The sequence below is a fragment of the Salvelinus sp. IW2-2015 genome, linkage group LG22 (assembly GCF_002910315.2).
Source record: "Salvelinus sp. IW2-2015 linkage group LG22, ASM291031v2, whole genome shotgun sequence".
Classification (NCBI taxonomy): domain Eukaryota; kingdom Metazoa; phylum Chordata; class Actinopteri; order Salmoniformes; family Salmonidae; genus Salvelinus; species Salvelinus sp. IW2-2015.
In genome coordinates, this window is record NC_036862.1 from 11665749 (window position 1) to 11685897 (window position 20149).

General features: G+C 44.2%; 1 long non-coding RNA gene across 1 annotated transcript in view; it reads right to left on the reverse strand.

Moving 5' to 3' along the window:
- Positions 1–1950: 1950 nt before the first annotated feature.
- Positions 1951–20149, reverse strand: part of LOC139022756 (uncharacterized) — a 24730-nt gene continuing 6531 nt past the window's right edge. The window contains exons 2-3 of the long non-coding RNA XR_011473794.1: positions 15971–16107; positions 1951–2084 (exon numbers count right to left, since the gene is read on the reverse strand). This is a non-coding gene — a long non-coding RNA (uncharacterized lncRNA). The remainder of the gene's footprint in view (positions 2085–15970; positions 16108–20149) is intronic.

Here is a 20149-nt window from a genome sequence, read left to right on the forward strand (position 1 = left end):
ATAAACGCACATGCACAACGGAACATCCAATTAGGATTTATGCTAGGATCACTTAAGGGTCCAAGCAAAATACCAGCCTTAGTAAAGTTGAACATTTACTTCTAGGCCTTTGTCTCTCACCAGTTTTCTTCCCAGAAGTCCATAGGTCATCCCTGTAGACTGCCCAAAACTAGTGCCTTACAGCTGTAAAGTTATCATATAGTTATCAACTTAGGATAATGCCTAAGCAACACACCAAGTAGGAAAACCATAGATATGGCGTTAGAGACAATGCCATGATAGTCATTTTGCCAGAACATTGGACGTATATAAAATACAGTCCAATTAGATGATTTTTATGTGTGAACTATATTTTGTTTTTGTTTTGTTTATGCTTTCATTCCTTTTCGGTTCAGTTCCTTTGATATTTAGGAAGTGATAGAGCCATAAACAACTTCCCCATACAACATTCACTTAGTGCCACAACGCCGCTCATTGGGGAATGAATATAATTATATATATATTTCATGAGTGTGTGTGCGTTGTTAACATCTGCCTAAGTTACTGCTCAGATCTTCCAGTCTGGACGACAACCAGACGACGGGTCCGGAACGGCGACCCCAAATCCTGACACCCACGGCCCATCCTTGTGGCGGCATGCCCGCTGTCAGAGAGCCTACCAAGGTAAACCACCAAGGGGGGGACCACAACGGTGATCACCAACCAGGACATCCCCTGGCCCTCCCTGGGGTACTTTGCAGCTTCTAGGGAACCTACCAAGGTACATCACTAGAAGGGACCGCAACGGCGATCACCAACCGGACATCAACTGCCATCCTTGTGGTGGACTGCTCCGCTTTCAGAGAAGCCTACCAAGTTCAACCACCAGAGGGGACTGCAACGATGATCTACAAACAGGACACCACGTGTTCATAATTTTATGTTGATTTGTAACTTGCAGGACAAACAAGATCCAAACCACCAGGGGGGGTATGTCATGATGTTGCCTGCTTGGGTACTGCAAACCCCATCCCCCTCTCCCTGCCTCTCCCTTTCCACCACAACCCATGCGGTGATCATTTACATTTACATTTAAGTCATTTAGCAGACGCTCTTATCCAGAGCGACTTACAAATTGGTACAGCCAAATTGGCACAGCCCTCCATGTGCTCGCCAGAGGTAGCCTGACTGCCATTAGGTACCGAGATGAGATCCTCAGAGCCCTTGTGAGACCATATGCTGACACATGCACATTTGTGGCCTGCTGGAGGTCATTTTGCAGGGCTCTGGCAGTGCTCCTCCTTGCACAAAGGCGGAGGTAGCGGTCCTGCTGCTGGGTTGTTGCCCTCCTACGGCCTCCTCCACGTCTCCTGATGTACTGGCCTGTCTCCTGGTAGCGCCTCCATGCTCTGGACACTACGCTGACAGACACAGCAAACCTTCTTGCCACAGCTCGCATTGATGTGCCATCCTGGATGAGCTGCACTACCTGAGCCACTTGTGTGGGTTGTAGACTCCGTCTCATGCTACCACTAGAGTGAAAGCACCGCCAGCATTCAAAAGTGAKCAAAACATCAGCCAGGAAGCATAGGAACTGAGAAGTGGTCTGTGGTCACAACCTGCAGAACCACTCCTTTATTGGGGAGTGTCTTGCTAATTGCCTATAATTTCCACCTTTTGTCTATTCCATTTGCACAACAACATGTGAAATTTATTGTCAATCAGTGTTGCTTCCTAAGTGGACAGTTTGATTTCACAGAAGTGTGATTGACTTGGAGTTACATTGTGTTGTTTAAGTGTTCCCCTTATTTTTTTGAGCAGTGTATATATATACACACACACACAGTCAAATGTTTGGACAAACCTACTCATTCAAGGTTTTTCTTTTTTTAACTATTTTCTACAATGTAGAATAATAGTGGAGACATTAAAACTATCAGGAATCTAGGTAAGACCCAAGTGCAGACTGTGTGAAGTAACAATGTTTATTGTAACCACCTGGGCAGGCAAACGGGGCAGGCAGGCAGGGGTCGATAATCCAGAGCAGAGGCCAAGGTACAGCACGGCAGGCAGGCTCAGGGTCAGGTCAGGCAGAGGTCGGTAATCTAGAGGTGGAGCAAAAGTACAGGATGGCAGGCAGGCTCAGGGTCAGAGACAGGCAAATGTCAAAAACCAGGAGGATGAGGAAAAAGAGCGACTAGGGAAAAACAGGCGCTGAGACAAACCGCTGGTAGGCTTGAACAAACAAGACGAACTGGCAACAGACAGACAGAACACACAGATATAAATACACAGGGGATAATGTTTATTTATTTCACCTTTATTTAACTAGGTAGGCAAGTTGAGAACACGTTCTCATTTACAATTGCGACCTAGCCAAGATAAAGCAAAGCAGTTCGACACATACTACAACACAGAGTTACACATGGAGTAAAACAAACATACAGTCAATAATACAGTAGAAAAATAAGTCTATATACAATGGGGGAAGATGGGCGATACCTGGAGGGGAGGGGCGTGACACAAAACCATGAAATAGCATATGGAATCATGTAGTAAACAAAAAAGTGTTAAAAGAATCTAAACATATTTTAGATTCTTCAAAGCAGCCACCCTTTGCCTTGATGACAGCTTTGAACACTCTTGGCATTCTCTCAGCCAGCTTCACCTGGAATGCTTTTCCAACAGTCTTGAAGGAGTTCCCACATATGCTGAGCACTTTTTGGCTGCTTCTTCTTCACTCTGTGGTCCAACTCATCCCAAACCATCACAATTGGGTTGAGGTCAGGTGACTGTGGAGAACAGGTCATCTGATGTAGCACTCCATCACTCTCCTGCTTGGAAAAATATTCCGTACACAGCCTGGAGGTGTGTTGGGTCAATGTCCTGTTGAAAAACAAATGATAGTCCTAAGGGTAAACCAGATGGGATGGTGTATCGCTGCAGCATGCTCTGGTAGCAATGCCGGTTAAGTGTGCCTTGAATTCTAAATAAATCACTGACCGTGTCACCAGCAAAGCACCATCACACCTCCTCCATGGTGGGAACCACACGTGTGGAGATCATCCGTTCACCTACTCTGCGTCTCAAAAAGACAAAGTGTTTGGAACCAGAAATTGACCATACAGTCTCCTCTGAACAGTTGATGTTGAGATGTGTCTGTTACTTGAACTCTGTGAAGCATTTATTTCAGCTGCAATTTCTGAGGTTGGTAAATCTAATGAACTTATCCTCTGCAGCAGAGGTAACTCTGGGTCTTCCTTTACTGTGGCGGTCCTCATGAGAGCCAGTTTCATCATAGCACTTGGTTTTTGCGACTGTACTTGAAGAAACTTTCAAAGTTCTTAAAATTTTCCAGATTGACTGACCTTCATGTCTTAAAGTAATTATGGATTGTCGTTTCTCTTTGCTTATTTGAGCTGTTCTTGCCATAATATGGACTTGGTCTTTTACCAAATAGAGCCATCTTCTGTTTACCACCCCTACCTAGTCCCAAAACAACTGATGCTCTCAAACTCATTAAGGAAAGAAATTCCACAAATTAACTTTTAACAAGGCACACCTGGTTAATTGAAATGCATTCCAGGTGACCACCTCATGAAGCTGGTTGAGAGAATGCCAAGAGTGTGCACAGCATGGCTACTTTTAAGAATCTCATATTTAAAATATGCTTTGTTGGTTATGATTCAATATGTCATGACAATGAAGAACATTGTAAAACTAAAGAAAAACACTTGAATGAGTAGGTGTGTCAACTTTTGACTGGTACTGTATATATTTGTATATTTATTTGCTCCCATCTCAATGAACCATTGTGGAATCACATTTTCAGATAAAGCATCAATTGGTTTATCTGAAAATGTGGTGGGAGGTTCCCAATGGAGGGTGTAACGCAATTGCTGAGCCTCCAGAGGCCAAATCGAGCTCCGTACCCATCACCATGCGCCTCCCAAATGTTTTAACAATGCGGATATCACGTTTTAAGGTATGACCCAGGTGCAGTGTTGAAGAAACAAAAGTGTATTCTTTACACAGGGGCAGGCAAATGACAGGTCAAGGCAGGCAGGGGTCAGTAATCCAGAGAGGTTGTAAGGCACCGGAACAGCAGGCGGGCTCAGGGTCAGGTCAGGCAGAGGTCGGTAATCCAGAGTAGAGGCAAAGGTACAGGACGGCAGGCAGGAATGGTAAAAAAAAATAAAAAATCGGGAAACTAGAAAACAGGTACTATAGCAAAGACAAGAGCAAGAGGAAAAAGCTGGTAGATTTGATGAACAAAATGAACTGGCACAGAAAACACAGGTATAAGTACCCAGGGGATAATGGGGAAGATGGGCGACACCTGGAGGGGGGTGGAGACAAGCACAAGGACAGGTGAAACAGATCAGGGCGTGACACGGAGGCCATTATTGGTTGATTGGTTGACGGTAGGTGGGGGTGGTACACCCTGTATAAACACAAACTCACTTCCTTGACAGTAGCTTTGCACTGCTCCGCGAAGCGCAAGAAGTATGAATGCCCTGACTTCTGCTGAGGCCATATCACCTTAAATGCTTCATGGTCAATGCAGATGTCGGTTTGACCATGCGCCCAATGCACTTCTCGCTCCAGAATGCGCTCTCTCCTGCCAATTTGTGCACATTTGTTGTTTCATAACTTCATTGTGTGAATTGTTTGCATTTAATTATTAGTGTATATCAATTCCTCATTACACACTGTATATCACCAGTAGTACATTTATTACTATAATTTCTAATCTACAAAGTTTGTTACTTTGGTTATGGTAATTTATTTGTATTTATTCAATATTATTATTCCAGTCTTCCCGTTCTCATTGTCGGACTGGACACATTGTTTGCAGAGTGCACAACCTATGCTACACTTGTGAGAAACAAGTTTTGGTCTATATCATTACATTCATCCTCACTATGAGTTTTGTCAATTTAGTCATTGTCTTTTGTTTGGAGCGTTCCTGTCAATGTTTGGTAAGGACGAAGTAGGCCTATAGGCTACCTGGCCTGCGCTCAAATCTAGGCATATAAATATGCCCATTTGGGGATCTGATAGTATTTTTGATTGGTTTAATGCACCAACACTAATGACCTGTGGAGCTTCTCAAAGTAATGTTTTCTTCACCTGTTTTTACATCCATTGAGAATTACAATAGTTCCTCGATGTACTGTACTTGAAAAATCTTTCCGGCTCTCTCACTTTCCATAACCATTCAGCGTGAAAGAGAAAAATGACATGTTCTGATCCAATGGAAACGTCATAAAGTAGGCCCACCCGATTACCTCTTATCAGTGCTTAACTTGGACAAAATTAGGTGCTGGTACTCATTTTGTGTGCTGCTGCTGTTTATATTTAGACGCAGGAGCTCCATAATACTTTTAAGCTAATATTCTATAAGAGGAACAGGAGCGCAAACAGTAGAACATTTGAGGTGCCGGTACTCAGCTCCGATGAGCTCCTACCCAAGTCAAGCACTGCTTGAGGGCCCGGAATATTTTATACAATTTTGCAAGTTTGCTAGTGAAAGCTTCAGGCCAGACCCAAGTTAATAGTTGATACAATGTGTCAAGTTCATGCAGACAGGCCATGTGCAGCCAATGTGATTAATAGGATGTTTATTTTTATAAGGAAATTTTCTACCTGAAGGCTGCAATGTTTTTATTATCTAGGCTATTTTTACATAGAAGGGGTTTGTATCATTTTCATTTAGATTTGGATAGAATTTTGAGTGTTTAAAGAAAATGTGCATATGAAAACCATAACTGCCATGCAGATTGTAAAAATGGTAAGATCATTTGGCATTCCACATTGAAAAGGTTGCCAACTCCTCATGTGTTCTATTACCGACAACTTCAGGAGAGTAATGAAAGAATCTGCGAAAGCGAGCAGGAGCGGGAGGAGAATAGTTGGGTCAGGTTACGTTTTTTTTCTTGTGGTTATCTAGATCTCTGACGCTCTCTTGAGGCATTTGTCTTATTTCACCAAACCGTTAGCTTTAAGAATCAGACAAGCTCAATGCATATAGTTGGTTTTATTAAAACACATAGGGTGTGTCTATATATGGAAAAATACACGTAAAAATGTTTTACAGATTACTTTCGGTCAATTGTTTTGTTGTTGTCGGTGATAGCCCTAAAAAGCACATTGTCAAGTTGAACGGTGGGCCCCTCCTGTTAAATGTCTTTGTCTCCGGGAGAGTGGTTCATTTGAATAATATGCCCATGGTGAAATGAAGATGTAGAGTAGTTGTGGCATGTGAGAGATATGGCAAGTGTGGGTGGGCGTATGCTACTGCATACAGATCCTCATTAGCCATCTCCAGCTAGCTAGCTTAGCACACAACATGGAACAGCTGATTGCATTTCAGGAGGTGCTAAATTGCCTTCGTGGGAAAACAAAGGAAATACATGCAGATCCGATAGCTCCAATTAACTGTCTAAAAGGGCCCGCTACACAATGGAATACTTTTTCAGAGTTCTCTGTTGCTGTCAATTAACTCCACATCAAGTGGGTGTGTTATATAAAGACTGGTTGATATGTGAGACATAGAAAACACTCTATAGTATGTGCCTCCTAAGAAGCGCAGTGGTCTAAGGCACTGCATTGCAGTGTTGAGGCGTCACTACAGACTGGGGTTCAATCCCAGGCTGTGTGACAGCCGGCTGTGACCGGGAGTCTCATAGGGCGGTGCACAATTGGCCCAGCGTCGTCCGGGTTAGGGGAGGGTTTGGCTGGAGGGCTTTCCTTGGCTCATCGCTCGTTCTAGCGACTCCTTGTGGCGGGCCGCGCGCCTGCAAGCTGTCGCCAGTTGAACGGTGTTTCCTCCGACACATTGGTGCGGCTGGCTAAAGTGGGCAGGTGTTACGAAGCAGCCTGGCTTGGCGGGTCATGTTTCAGAGGACGCATGACTCGACCTTCACCTCTCCCGAGCCCGTTGGGGAGTTGCAGCGATGAAACAAGATCGTAACTACCAATTGGATATCACGAAATTGGAGAGAAAAAGGGGGTAAAATTACAAAAAGATACATGTGTGTTTGATTTACTATAATGAAGCCTAAGTTGCAAATGCTTTCAGTCGTATCTCTTTGTTAGTGAGAGTGAGCACTCCCTTTAAGTGTGTGTGTCTGGGTGTGTCAATCTGTGGGATTGCATCCACTGTCACCATTATCATAAAAATTGCATGACAGTAAAATTGGACATGGACGAGGGCAACTGTTTTAAGCCTGTCTGGATGCTTACTTAGGAGGCCATTTCCTCAATTTCAAATGTAACATCCTGTAAACACAACAGCGTTCACAGAGAGAACTCCAAAATAGTCTACAGTCATATAAGAGCTCTATGTAAAACATGTCATTTTATTTAACAGTATTACCCACAAATAGATAGGGCCAGGAGTTTAGTTTTATCCAAGACTTGATAAGACCAGGAGCTTACTGAACGAATGACCTGACCAGGAACATTTCTGGGCCCTTAGTTGTAGCCTATACTTGAGGCCCAAAGTTTTTTCCAGTCTGGCCACTTAGTCAGTCCAAACTATTTGTAATATCAATATAATATCACATGTTTCAGACTCTATGCAGTCCTACAAATTGGAATGCGTGCCATTGTTGCTCAGGTATCTATAGTAACACTGGTATCAACATCATTTATAATGACTATCCTAATATTGTAGCCAGCAAAGGCCTGTTCAGTCATTAGTCATGGTTAGTGCTGGATTTCCATCACTGGTATAACGTAGGATGCTGAGGGTTTAAAGGAACTTTGTAGGAATCTGTATGTGTAGGAGTGAGATGACCTGATGTGCCCTGTGGATTCGTGCTTGGGTGTAGCTTGCGCTGTCGGTAAGATAGCATGATATCAGAAAAGATTTGTTTAATTGTCTGTGCCTCAACCTTTTAACCTCTCTGGGATATAGCGTCCCAACTGGTCAACATCCAGTGAAAATGCAGAGCGCCAAATTCAAATAAATTACTATAAAAATTTTACTTTCATGAAATCACACATGCAATACACCAAATTAAAGCTACACTTTAATCCAGCCAACGTGTCAGATATCAAAAAGGCTTTACGGCGAAAGCAAACGATGCTATTATCTGAGGACAGCACCCCAGCAAACAAACACAGACCATCATATTTCAACCCTCCAGGTGCGGCACAAAACGCACCTGGAGGCTTTTGTTCGATTAATTCCGTCGATATATATCCAAAATGTCAATTTGGCGCGTTTATCCAGAAAAACACTGGTTACAACTCACACAACATGACTACAAAAGTTACCTGTAAGCTTTGTACAAACATTTCAAACTACTTCCTAATACAACTTTAGGTATTTTTTAATGTAAATAATCGATAAAATTTAAGACGGGATATTGGGATATATTTGTTCAATACCGGAGGAAAACAATGTGTAGCGAGCCTCTGTGTAACGCGCCTCTAACAAAGATTACACTTCCCTCTAGCCTCATTCTGAACAGTGCTACTTCTTCATTTCTCAAAGGAAACACCTCAACCAATTTCTAAAGACTGTTGAAATCCAGTGGAAGCGATAGGAACTGCAAGAAAGTCGATTAGAAATCTGGATTCCCAATGAAAACCCATTGAAAAGAGAGTGACCTCAAAAAAACAAATTCTGAATGGTTTGTCCTCGGGGTTTCGCGTGCCAAATAAGTTATGTTATACTCACAGACATGATTCAAACAGTTTTAGAAACCTCAGAGTGTTTTCTATCCAAATCCACTAATAATATGCATATCTTAGCTTCTGGGCCTGAGTAGCAGGCAGTTTAATTTGGGCACGCTTTTCATCCAAAATTCTGAATGCTGCCCCCTATTCTAGAGAAGTTAATCTTGACTAAGTTCTGTATCAGCTCCTCTGTAAAATGTTTGCACTGTCTGCTCGCTTCATACTTTCCTATCACTAAATTATGAAAAGATGAGGTCTTTCAAGTTCATTTGTTGTTCATTCATGGTAATTTAGCAGAGCAATATGAGGACCTGATTATTTTACTCAGAAAATAGCTTTTTGTCTTGGATAGATTCAAAATATGAGCTGCATGTAATGGAAGATCATAAGATTACAATTTAGCTTAAACCACTTTTCCAAATATTTTTGGGGGAGTGCCAGCCTTACTTTGCTCCTATATAGGAAGTGTCATCTCACTTCTGACATCAATATTGCGACAGTGAAATGCCCTTGCGGGTCTTTAGCCTTCCAGCCCGTAGGCAAGAATTAGCTCCAGATTGTGATTGTGCAGTTACAAATTGCAGGTTTAGACCTCGCATTGTTTTTGTTGCAAATTGTTATACCTCAGCACTGGGTGCCTGTAGATTCTACCAGTCACATTAGGGTCATAAAGGACCTTTAATGATACAGGAGCAAGGACCTACTTTTTCTCTGTACTACCATCATGTGGAACTCACACACTTAAAGATGGGGAAGAATCACACAAGGTAACAGTATTCTTCTCGGCTTCCGCTAATGCCTGTACTGATCGTCTGAAACCGTACTTAGCAGGAGCGAAGGACTCCTGACATGGCAGGCCTGTGATTGCCCTTTTGTCTGCGGGACTAGCCCCATCAACCCTCTATCCCTCCTCTCTCTCCATCCCCTACTACACGGTGCTGGGGGAATCAAACGGCCACTATGACATTGTTCGGTTCAAGCCCCAAAGTGTGGCTGTAAGCCCTGCACCGTGACAAATGACTTCCTCATGAATGGTCACACTGTTGTTATGTTATGTAACAGCAGACACAGCTCACAAATACGCTTTCATCCCACCACCTGTCTGTCTGACTCTGTCTGATCACACTGTGGTGTAGCACCTGAGTGTGTGAAGAAACACAGCTGCAGAGGATGTAGCCGTGGCAGGACAGAACTACTATGACCTCACTATGACCTCACTATGACCTTTCTGCCATACCCTAATGCCAGGCTGGTAAACTAGTATTGACATGCTACTGTGACTCATACGGTGATATTGAATTTGAACAAATGTATTACATTGTAAAGATTATGTTTTCCAGACTGTTTGCCAAGTGGATGGTGTACTGGGCTAGCCGAGTTGATACGCTTCCACCATACTTGCTGGAAATCAAATCAAATTTATTAGTCACATACACATGGTTAGCAGATGTTAATGCGAGTGTAGCGAAATGCTTGTGCTTCTAGTTCCGACAATGCAGTAATAACCAACAGTAATCTAACCTAACAATTCCACACTACTACCTTACACACACACACACAAGTGTAAAGGGATAAAGAATATGTACATAAAGATATATGAATGAGTGGTGGTACAGAACGGCATGGCAGATGCAGTAGATGGTATAGAGTACGGTATATACGTATGAGATGAGTACTGTAGGGTATGTAAACATAAAGTGGCATAGTTTAAAGTGGCTAGTGGTACATGTATTGCATAAAGATGGCAAGATGCAGTAGATGATAAGAGTACAGTATATACATATGAGATGGGTAATGTAGGGTATGTAAACATTGTATTAAGTGGCATTGCTTAAAGTGGCTAGTGGTACATTTTTACATAATTTCCATCAATTCCCATTTTTAAGTGGCTGGAGTTGAGTCAGTATGTTGGCAGCGGCCGCTAAATGTTAGTGGTGGCTGTTTAACAGTCTGATGGCCTTGAGATAGAAGCTGTTTTTCAGTCTCTCGGTCCCTGCTTTGATGCACCTGTACTGACCTCGCCTTCTGGATGATAGCGGGGTGAACAGGCAGTGGCTTGGGTGGTTGTTGTCCTTGATGATCTTTATGGCCTTCCTGTGACATCGGGTGGTGTAGGTGTCCTGGAGGGCAGGTAGTTTGCCCCTGGTGATGCGTTCTGCAGACCTCACTACCCTCTGGAGAGCCTTACGGTTGTGGCGGAGCAGTTGCCGTACCAGGCGGTGATACAGCCCGACAGGATGCTCTCGATTGTGCACTGTGTAGAAGTTTGTGAGTGCTTTTGGTGACAAGCCGAATTTCTTCAGCCTCCTAGTGAGAGGCGCTGCTGCGCCTTCTTCACAACGCTGTCTGTGTGGGTGGAAATTCAGTTTGTCCGTGATGTGTACACCGAGGAACTTAAAGCTTTCCACCTTCTCCCTACTGACCCGTCGATGTGGATAGGGGGGTGCTCCCTCTGCTTTCCTGAAGTCCACAATCATCTCCTTTGTTTTGTTGACGTTGAGTATGAGGTTATTTTCCTGACACCACACTCCGAGGGCCCTCACCTCCTCCCTGTAGGCCGTCTCGTCGTTGTTGGTAATCAAGCCTACCACTGTAGTGTCATCCGCAAACTTGATGATTGAGTTGGAGGCGTGCATGGCCACGCAGTCGTGGGTGAACAGGGAGTACAGGAGAGGGCTCAGAACGCACCCTTGTGGGGCCAGTGTTGAGGATCACGGGGTGGAGATGTTGTTACCTACCCTCACCACCTGGGGGCGGCCCGTCAGGAAGTCCAGGACCCAGTTGCACAGGGCGGGGTCGAGACCCAGGGTCTCGAGCTTGATGACGAGTTTGGAGGGTACTATGGTGTTAAATGCTGAGATCGCGATGAACAGCATTCTCACATGGGTATTCCTCTTGTCCAGATGGGTTAGGGCAGTGTGCAGTGTGGTTGCGATTGCGTCGTCTGTGGACCTATTGGGTCGGTAAGCAAATTGGAGTGGGTCTAGGGTGTCCGGTAGGGTGGAGGTGATATGGTCCTTGACTAGTCTCTCAAAGCACTTCATGATGACGGAAGTGAGTGCTACGGGGCGGTAGTCGTTTAGCTCAGTTACCTTAGCTTTCTTGGAACAGGAACAATGGTGGCCCTCTTGAAGCATGTGGGAAAAGCAGACTGGGATAAGGATGATTGAAATGTCCGTAAACACACCAGCCAGCTGGTCTGCGCATGCTCTGAGGACGCGGCTGGGAATGCCGTCTGGGCCTGCAGCCTTGCGAGGGTTAACACGTTTAAATTACTCACCTCGGCTGCAGTGAAGGAGAGCCCGCAGGTTTTGGTAGGGGCCGTGTCAGTGGCACTGTATTGTCCTCAAAGCGGGCAAAAAAGTTGTTTAGCCTGTCTGGGAGCAAGACATCCTGGTCCTCGACGGGGCTGGTTTTTTCTTTTGTAATCCGTGATTGACTGTAGACCCTGCCACATACCTCTTGTGTCTGAGCTGTTGAATTTCGACTCGATTTTGTCTCTGTACTGAGACTTAGCCTGTTTGATTGCCTTGCGGAGAGAATAGCTACACTGTTTGTATTCGGTCATGCTTCCGGTCACCTTGCCCTGGTTAAAAGCAGTGGTTCGCGCTTTCAGTTTCACACGAATGCTGCCGTCAATCCACGGTTTCTGGTTTGGGAATGTTTTTATCGTTGCTGTGGGTACGACATCGTCAATGCACTTCCTAATGAACTCGTCACCGAATCAGCAATTCGTCAATATTGTTGTTGGACGCGATGCGGAACATATTCCAATCCGCGTGATCGAAGCAGTCTTGAAGGGAAAGGATAATATAAGAAGAAAATCCAAGCCAGGATCGTGTCGGCTATAGTGTGAATCAGCCGTAGTTTTTCTGCTGTGGTGGTGGAACTCAACCTGCTGGTCCTCAGCAATGAAAAAACATTCTTAATCATATTGCCAGGCTAGAAAACAGCTTGTCGTTATTGCCAGTGTTCGTCGGCTAGGTTTTCATGTTGGTGGCTGTGGCAGCGTATGGCCTCTTGAGAGAAGAGTCAATTAACCTGAAAACTTAACGGCAGCAATTCAGGAAGTAATAATAATGAATACGATTTTTTAATAACAATGACATTGTGTCATGGACCACAGTCAAGGACTGCAGTGGAATGATTCTCCTTTCCCATATTTCTTAATTTATCAAAGAGGTTGTCTAGCTGTGTTTATTACTTTCTTGGTAATGAAACGTTTTGAGTTGAATTGGAATGAATGAATGAATGTCCATTTAAAATGTCATTACTTCTCTTGAAAGCTCTGAAAGGACGTTTTTTACCCTTATCACCATTCAGTGCACAATTTAAAGGACTCTTGTGTTCAGCTCAGCAAGAAGCCTGAGCGTCACTTGACTTCACTAATGTTTCCGATCCAGTCGGTATCGGTTCTGACGTGTGTTTGGCTGCGTTTCACAGGGTCATTCCTATGTCCTGGTGATTTCTGGAGTAAGGCACTGATTAAAAGGGATAGGAATCTTTCACTGAGTCGTGTTTAAGGGTGCAACACGCCACTTAGTTAAGCTACTGATGTCCTTGATAGTTTGTTAATGTGTTTTTGGGTTATAGTGATTTAAATCGCTGATTCCGTATTGGCAGAGCAGATGTCCTTAGCTAGGGCGCCTTCATTCTATGGCTTAAATTTTAATAAATTGTCATTTACTCGGCTGGATATTTACCAAAGCAATTAGGGTGAGTACCTTGCTCCTGGGCACAACAGCAGGGTCTCACCTGGGCTTGCAATCAGCATCCTTCTGATCAGACACCCCGTTCTCTCTATCAAAAAATGAATTGGAATACTCTAAGATCAGGTTGACTAAAATACAGGTAACTGCCAAAATATAGGAAACCCCAACATAAAATGTCTTAATAGAGCGTTGTGCCAACACAAGCCACCAGAACAGCTTCAACAGTGGTTCTTCCATTAAAAGTTTTGAGCTTATGCCTCGACCGTTTGTGGTAGATGGTGGTAAATTGCGTCATTCTGTCATTGCACCACAAGGGGGAGTTAGAACGTTAATCTATCGGTAGTCTAAAATGTGGCATAAATTGACTATCTTTTCGGAAATTAATGGAGGTGTGAATGTTTCAGTCCGAGTCGCTCTTCTCTGGCACTGCATCAGGCCAAAACAGTGCTTCTTTGCTGATGTGAAGAAGAAACTGAATGAAAGAGTCCAGCGAGGATAGGGAGGGGGAAAAAGGTAGCCCAAATGTGACTCGTTTCAGGAAACAAGGAGAGCCATTTGAACAAACTTTTTTTTAATGAAATGCGTTTTCTCGTGCAGAAATGCCTTATGGTACATGTGAACTTTCATGTGCCTTAATAAAAAACTTGTATGCCATCTGTAAATATGAATAAAATTGTTAAATTACAAGCCTAGCTGGTTTAGCCACGGAAAAAGTGAGGAACCTTACCGCTAGCCATGATTGGCTGAGATTATGAGTGGGCTGGACATGCCAAGAGATTAGTTTGGATTGGTCTTCCATATAGCCGCTTCTGTCTATATCATGAGCTGGTCAGTATGTGTAGGTAATCCTTTCTAATGTGGCTTTTTTTAAAAAGATTTCACATAGTAGAACTACATAAGTGTTGCTCTCTACCTTCTGGAGGACCGAGTTTTGATATCAGTGGAATTAGAGTATGATAGCTAAGGAGATTCTGGCCTTTGATTGCAAATATGCAGACAGAGTTGAAAAGAGAACACACAGAAATCTGATGTTTAAAACACCTGTCTTTGGATTACATCTTCAAACTAAGGGGACATCCACATTTTCAGATATTACACATTTCTAATTATATCAGAAAGTCATTTTCATTTTAAGTTAACCTCTCTAGGATAGGTGGGATGGTAGCGTCCCACTTGGCCAAAATCCAGAAAAAATGTAGCGTGCCAAATTCAAATATATTACTATAAAAACCAATCTTTCATGAAATCACACATGAAAGACACCAAATTAAAGCTACACATGTTGTGAATCCAGCCAACATGTCTGATTTCAAAAAGGATTTACGGGGAAAGCACACCAAACAATTATGTTAGCTCAGTACATAGCCACAGAAAAACACAGCCATTTTCCCAGCAAAAGATAGTAGTAACAAAAACCAGAAATAGAGATAAAATTATTCACTAAATCATTACAAGTTTGAATGTCTCTAGTACAGCCAATATTAAAAACAGTCCTATGCATTCATGATATCAAGCGCATTAGCCGACATGTTGCGGTTTGTTTAATTGTTCAAGGCTCCCTTTGTTATTTCATTATAACTAAAATGCTTGACTGTATTTAAAGACATGGATGACTTGAATGCTTTATGTAGGCCTATAAAGTACACCTTTATGCCAATAGGTAAGTTACACTAAAACAACTACTGTAAACAAAACTCTTAGGCCTACAACTTCATGTCATTTCGATAATTTAGCTTCTCAAAGATGCAAACTAGCATTAACTTCTTGGCGCACAGATCCCGATTAAGGGATCATTTTCGTAAACAACCACTGAATTGGTAGCGCGCCAAACTCAAAAATAATACTAAAAATATTTAGAATCATGGAATCACAAGTGAAATATACCAAAACACAGCTTAGCTTGCTGTTAATCCACCTATCGTGTCAGATTGTGAAAATATGCTTTACAGCTAAAGCAATCCAAGCGTTTGTGAGTTTATCAATCACTAGACAAAACAGTAAGAACAGCTAGCCCCAAAGTAGCATGGTCACGAAAGTCAGAAAAGCAATCAAATTAATCGCTTACCTTTGATAATCTTCGGATGTTTGCACTCACGAGACTCCCAGTTACACAATGAATGTTCTTTTTGTTCGATAAATATTAGTTTTATAACCAAAATACGCCATTTCGTTTGCCCGTTATGTTCAGAAAACCACATGCTCGTACCGGCACATTCACTAATAATGACTATCTTCTTGTAGCAGGCATTAGGCTATAGGAAATGAACGCAGGTCTCATAAACAATCACTCAAGCACAAGCCCATAGAGGAGCCAGCTAATCTTTATATTTAAAGTTTAGGCAACTCAGATCTATTTGCTAGCTAACAAGGCAGAACAGTTGAATTGTTATGAACACACCCTTCTGTCTGTCTCCAACTGTTTGAACAGCATGTTAGCCGGTCCATTTTGTTCAGATGTTGAAATCAAGTGGTCTACCTTATTAATCAGAATTTTAAAAAAGAGTTGTCAATTCAAATTTATTTTGTTGGCATTTACGTATGTCCCCATTACCAGTAAAACGTAATCAAAACCTATTTCTTTCACTTACTCGCTGTGCTGTTTCGTTGTTCATTTGTTCAGACTCAACCAGGATTTCATCATACATGTTTCAAAGTTTCAGCTCTGTCTGTCCGTGGCCTCTCTTCCTCGGTGCGCACTGTGTCCGTTTCCATCTTGTCCCTTCACCTGTTCGGGAGGAATGACAGTTTTCATAATATGGATTCCGTACAGCTGAGAATCTCAGTAGTGTGAGAATGAGCATGTGCGGCGAGAAAGTCTTTTTGGTTTTCCAATCCCCTATGAGTAGTCGTTCTCTGACTGTGTATAATGTAATGCCTCATGTCGATCACATCTGACACTAGATGAGACATATAGCTGATCCATTGCCAAAATGATATTCCAGAGCAACAGGTCTAATGCACTACATTAGGTTTGTAGATATTTTATGCAGTGGATGTGTGAGAGTTGAAATCCCCCTACAGTGTACATCTGCCACATTTAAATGCAATTTTAATCAGTCAGTCACACCCACCAGCCCCTCTGCCTCTCACTGCTAATAACTAAATGTTATGGAGCTCTTCTGAACCACCCCGGCCTATTCTGTAGTGTAACCCACAGTTCAGCTGTGGATGCATTTTGAATGAAGGATTTTCTAAATGGGCTGCTGGGTGTGAATATTCCATGGGTGAGTTGGGTGGCCTGGATCTCTGTGTAGTCTGAACCACAGAAAAACATTAGGCCCAAGCCTGAGCAAATGACTGATCAGGATTACAGTAATACCTGTGTGCCTGGAGCTAAATGCATCTACAGTCTAGTCTATCGAACACCTATTTATAAAGCATTACTCATACTGTAACTGGTTGAAATCATCTGCAGTACTTGATTCTTTCTCTCACACAACATTGTTAATGCCTAACAGGTGGAATAACACAAAAACTATTTTTGTAAATTTCCTATCTCAGTTTTTCTACCAGAGCTGCTGCCTCAGTCATGAAACTAAATTGGTTACATCAAATTGGAAAGCATTTCTCTTATATAGATTTATGACACCATGAGCAAATTACAGCCATTTTATAATCCAAACATGAAAATTAGTTATCCCAGTCAAGGCTGACATTAAACCAGCCGATTGTACCACTGTTATACCCCCTCCATCTATACAGATACATCTCACTCATCCATTTGTGGAGATTGAAGTGTGGGCTAGGCCTTGTGAACGCTGTGTGGTTGGTTGCTGTGTCATATGAATACATGCTTAGGTTACCGCAATGTTATCGTCTATAAAATAAAAGCCTTAGGTTAAAAAGTGAAACCACATTTATAGGCTCTAGGTGAAAATACAAATGTCTATGTATTGCTGTGATAAACTACCTGTTAGGGGTAAATGAATCAATCACTCTTTCGTAATGGCAGCCGCTTTGTTTCCAACTATTTTAGAGTTTTGAAAAGCTGTAGTGTAACCCTCCTGGGACTTTGGAATGTGTTGCTCCTAAACTCAGCCAACAAGCAGAGTGAAGTTTCCACCACAAACTGTCACGAATCCCGCTTCCTGAGTCTGTTTTTGCCTGTGTTCTGTCCTGGAGTGTTTTTTCCGGTGTCCTGGAACGCACCCTGTCTGGTTGCCGGGCGARGTAGCTAGTTGGAGGATCTCTGAGTACCCGCACCTGTATCCCATCAGCTTTCTGCARACCTGGTCCTGATCATCACCCCTCCACTTCATAAGCGCTGACCTGACATCCATTCCCTGCCGGATCGTTAGCCATGAACAGTATGTTGTGCCAGCGTATCAGCCTCCAGTTTGATAGAGTTTGTTTTGTTGTTTTGTACGTCTTGCTTGCCTTGAACTTACCTCCGTTTTTTCTGTCTACAGTCATTCACCCGGAACACTCATCCCATCCCTACCTGGTRGTCGGTGACTTCAGTTACTTCCTTGGATCTGCTTACTCAATTCCATCAACTCACCTCCGCTGCRCGCTCCYCTACTTGGATTTTTCTATCACTACATTTAAACTTGTAAATAAATACTCACCTTCGTCTTACTCTCCTTGTCCTGGTCTGCTTCTGGGTTCTACTTTAGAGAACCGTGACAAAAGAGAGAGATCAGCATGTTAAGCCAGGTCCTGCAGCGGTTATTGGAGAACCGTCTGTTTGTGAAGGCAGAGAAGTGTGATTTTCACGCCCACACTACATCCTTCCTCGGGTACATCATCTCCAGGGTGAGATCAAGATGGACCAAGAGAAGGTCGGGCGGTTCGGGGATTGGCGCCGGCCCGGTACGAGATTGCAGCTCCAGAGATTCCTGGGATTTGCGAACTTCTATCGGGTTTTATCCGTGATTACAGCCGGGTGGCCGCCCCTTTAACTGCTCTGACGTCTTGCACCAAGAATTTTCTGTAGGACTCCTGAGGCAGACCGAGCATTTCTGAACTTGAAGAGCCGATTCACCCAACGCCCCCGATTCTCTCTCAACCTGACACTTTCCCGTCAGTTTGTTGTTGAGGTGGACGCATCTGATGTGGGGGTGGGCGCCATCCTGTCCAGCATAGCTCACTGACGGTAAACTCCATCCCTGGCCTTCTACTCTTGTCGTCTTTCACCAGCTGAAGAAACTACGATGTGGGTAACGGGAGCTTCTCGCTGTGAAGCTTGCCTTGGAGGAGTGGCGTCACTGGTTGGAGGGAGCGGAGCAACCGTTTGTGGTCTGGACTGACCACAAGAATCGGCTTACGTGCAATCGGCTAAACGTCTCAACTCCCGTCAGGCAGGTGGGCTTTGTTTTTTGGACGCTTCAATTTTTCCCTGCGTTCCGACCTGGGTCGAAGAACGGCAAGGCGAACGCTTGTCCCGGAATGTTCTCTCAAGACGAGGAGAGTGGGGCAAGACTGAGACGATTATTCCCACAGAACCTTGTCGTGGGAACCCGTTACATGGAGGATTGAGGAGGATGTGATGGGCGGCCATTCGGACGCAGCCCGGCCCCGGTAACGGTCCACCCGTCGGTTGTTCGTGCCTGAGTCGGTCCGTTCTGATGTCCTTCAGTGGTCCCACGCCAGCAAGATAGCTTGTCACCCTGCAATTGCCCGGACTATGGCGCTACTGCGCCAGACGATTTTGGTGGCCTGCCATGGGAGAAGATACCGGAGTTTGTTACCGCTTGTCCTGTTGTGCGCAGAATAAAGTACAATCGCCCAGCTCTGGGCTTCTCACCCCCTACCTATTCCCCGGCGACCTTGGTCGCATCTGGCCCTGGACTTTGTCACGGGGTTGTCCCCCTCTTATGTTGGGGAACACGGTCATTCTGACCATTGTGCAGATTCAGTAAGTTCGCTCACTTTGTCCCATCTCCAAGCTTCCATCTGCCACTAGACGTCCGAGATCCTTGTTAGGGAGTTTTCAAGGGTCCACGGATTGCCCAGTGACATTGTTTCTGACCGTGGTCCTCAGTTTACCTCTGGCTGCTGGAGATCTTCTGTTTGGCATTGGATCTCAGTCAGTCCCTTCACAGTCTGGTTTCACCCCAACTAATGGTCAGGCGGAGAGAGCCAACCAAAGATGGAGTCCACGCTGCGAAATGTACTTGTCTCCTCTGATCCCACCTCTGGTCCTCTAGTTACCCTGGTCGAGTAATGGCCCATACTACTCTCACTCCACAATTTGCACTGGGATTTCCCTTTCCAGTGCCTGTATGGTTTACCCACCTCCCTCTTTCTTCTCAGGAGAGGGATCTCTCGGTTCCCTCGTCCAGGCCCCTACCGGATTAACGCTCTGATATAGCACTGACCTCGGCAAGGTCGGGCCAGGACCCACAGGCCCTCCGGTAGTAACAGTTTCTGAGGGCGGTAACACGATGATACGAGAGTCATCCAAGCACGTGGACGCACATCGTCGCCTGAGGACTCATTCCCTTGCCTTCCTCACAAGATACTGCCTTATCCCACCCGCTCGGAAGATCAATAGGGTTTGGGGTTGGCTCACACAGGGATCTTCCTCTACGGACTTGAGTACGATAGAAACTGTCCACAAGAAGTCATTGGTCGTTGTGGTAGACGAGAATCATTAATCCTGTGTGGTTCGAACTCAGTTGCCTGCCAACGCTAGAGTAACACCCCACACTTTCATGTCCTCCGCCCTCAAGCCGGTTCCCTCAGTCCTCTGTTGACGTCCTCACTCCCCCTCGATGATCGAGGTGGTCCTGCCTACACGGTGCGCCGCATCAATGGACTCAGAC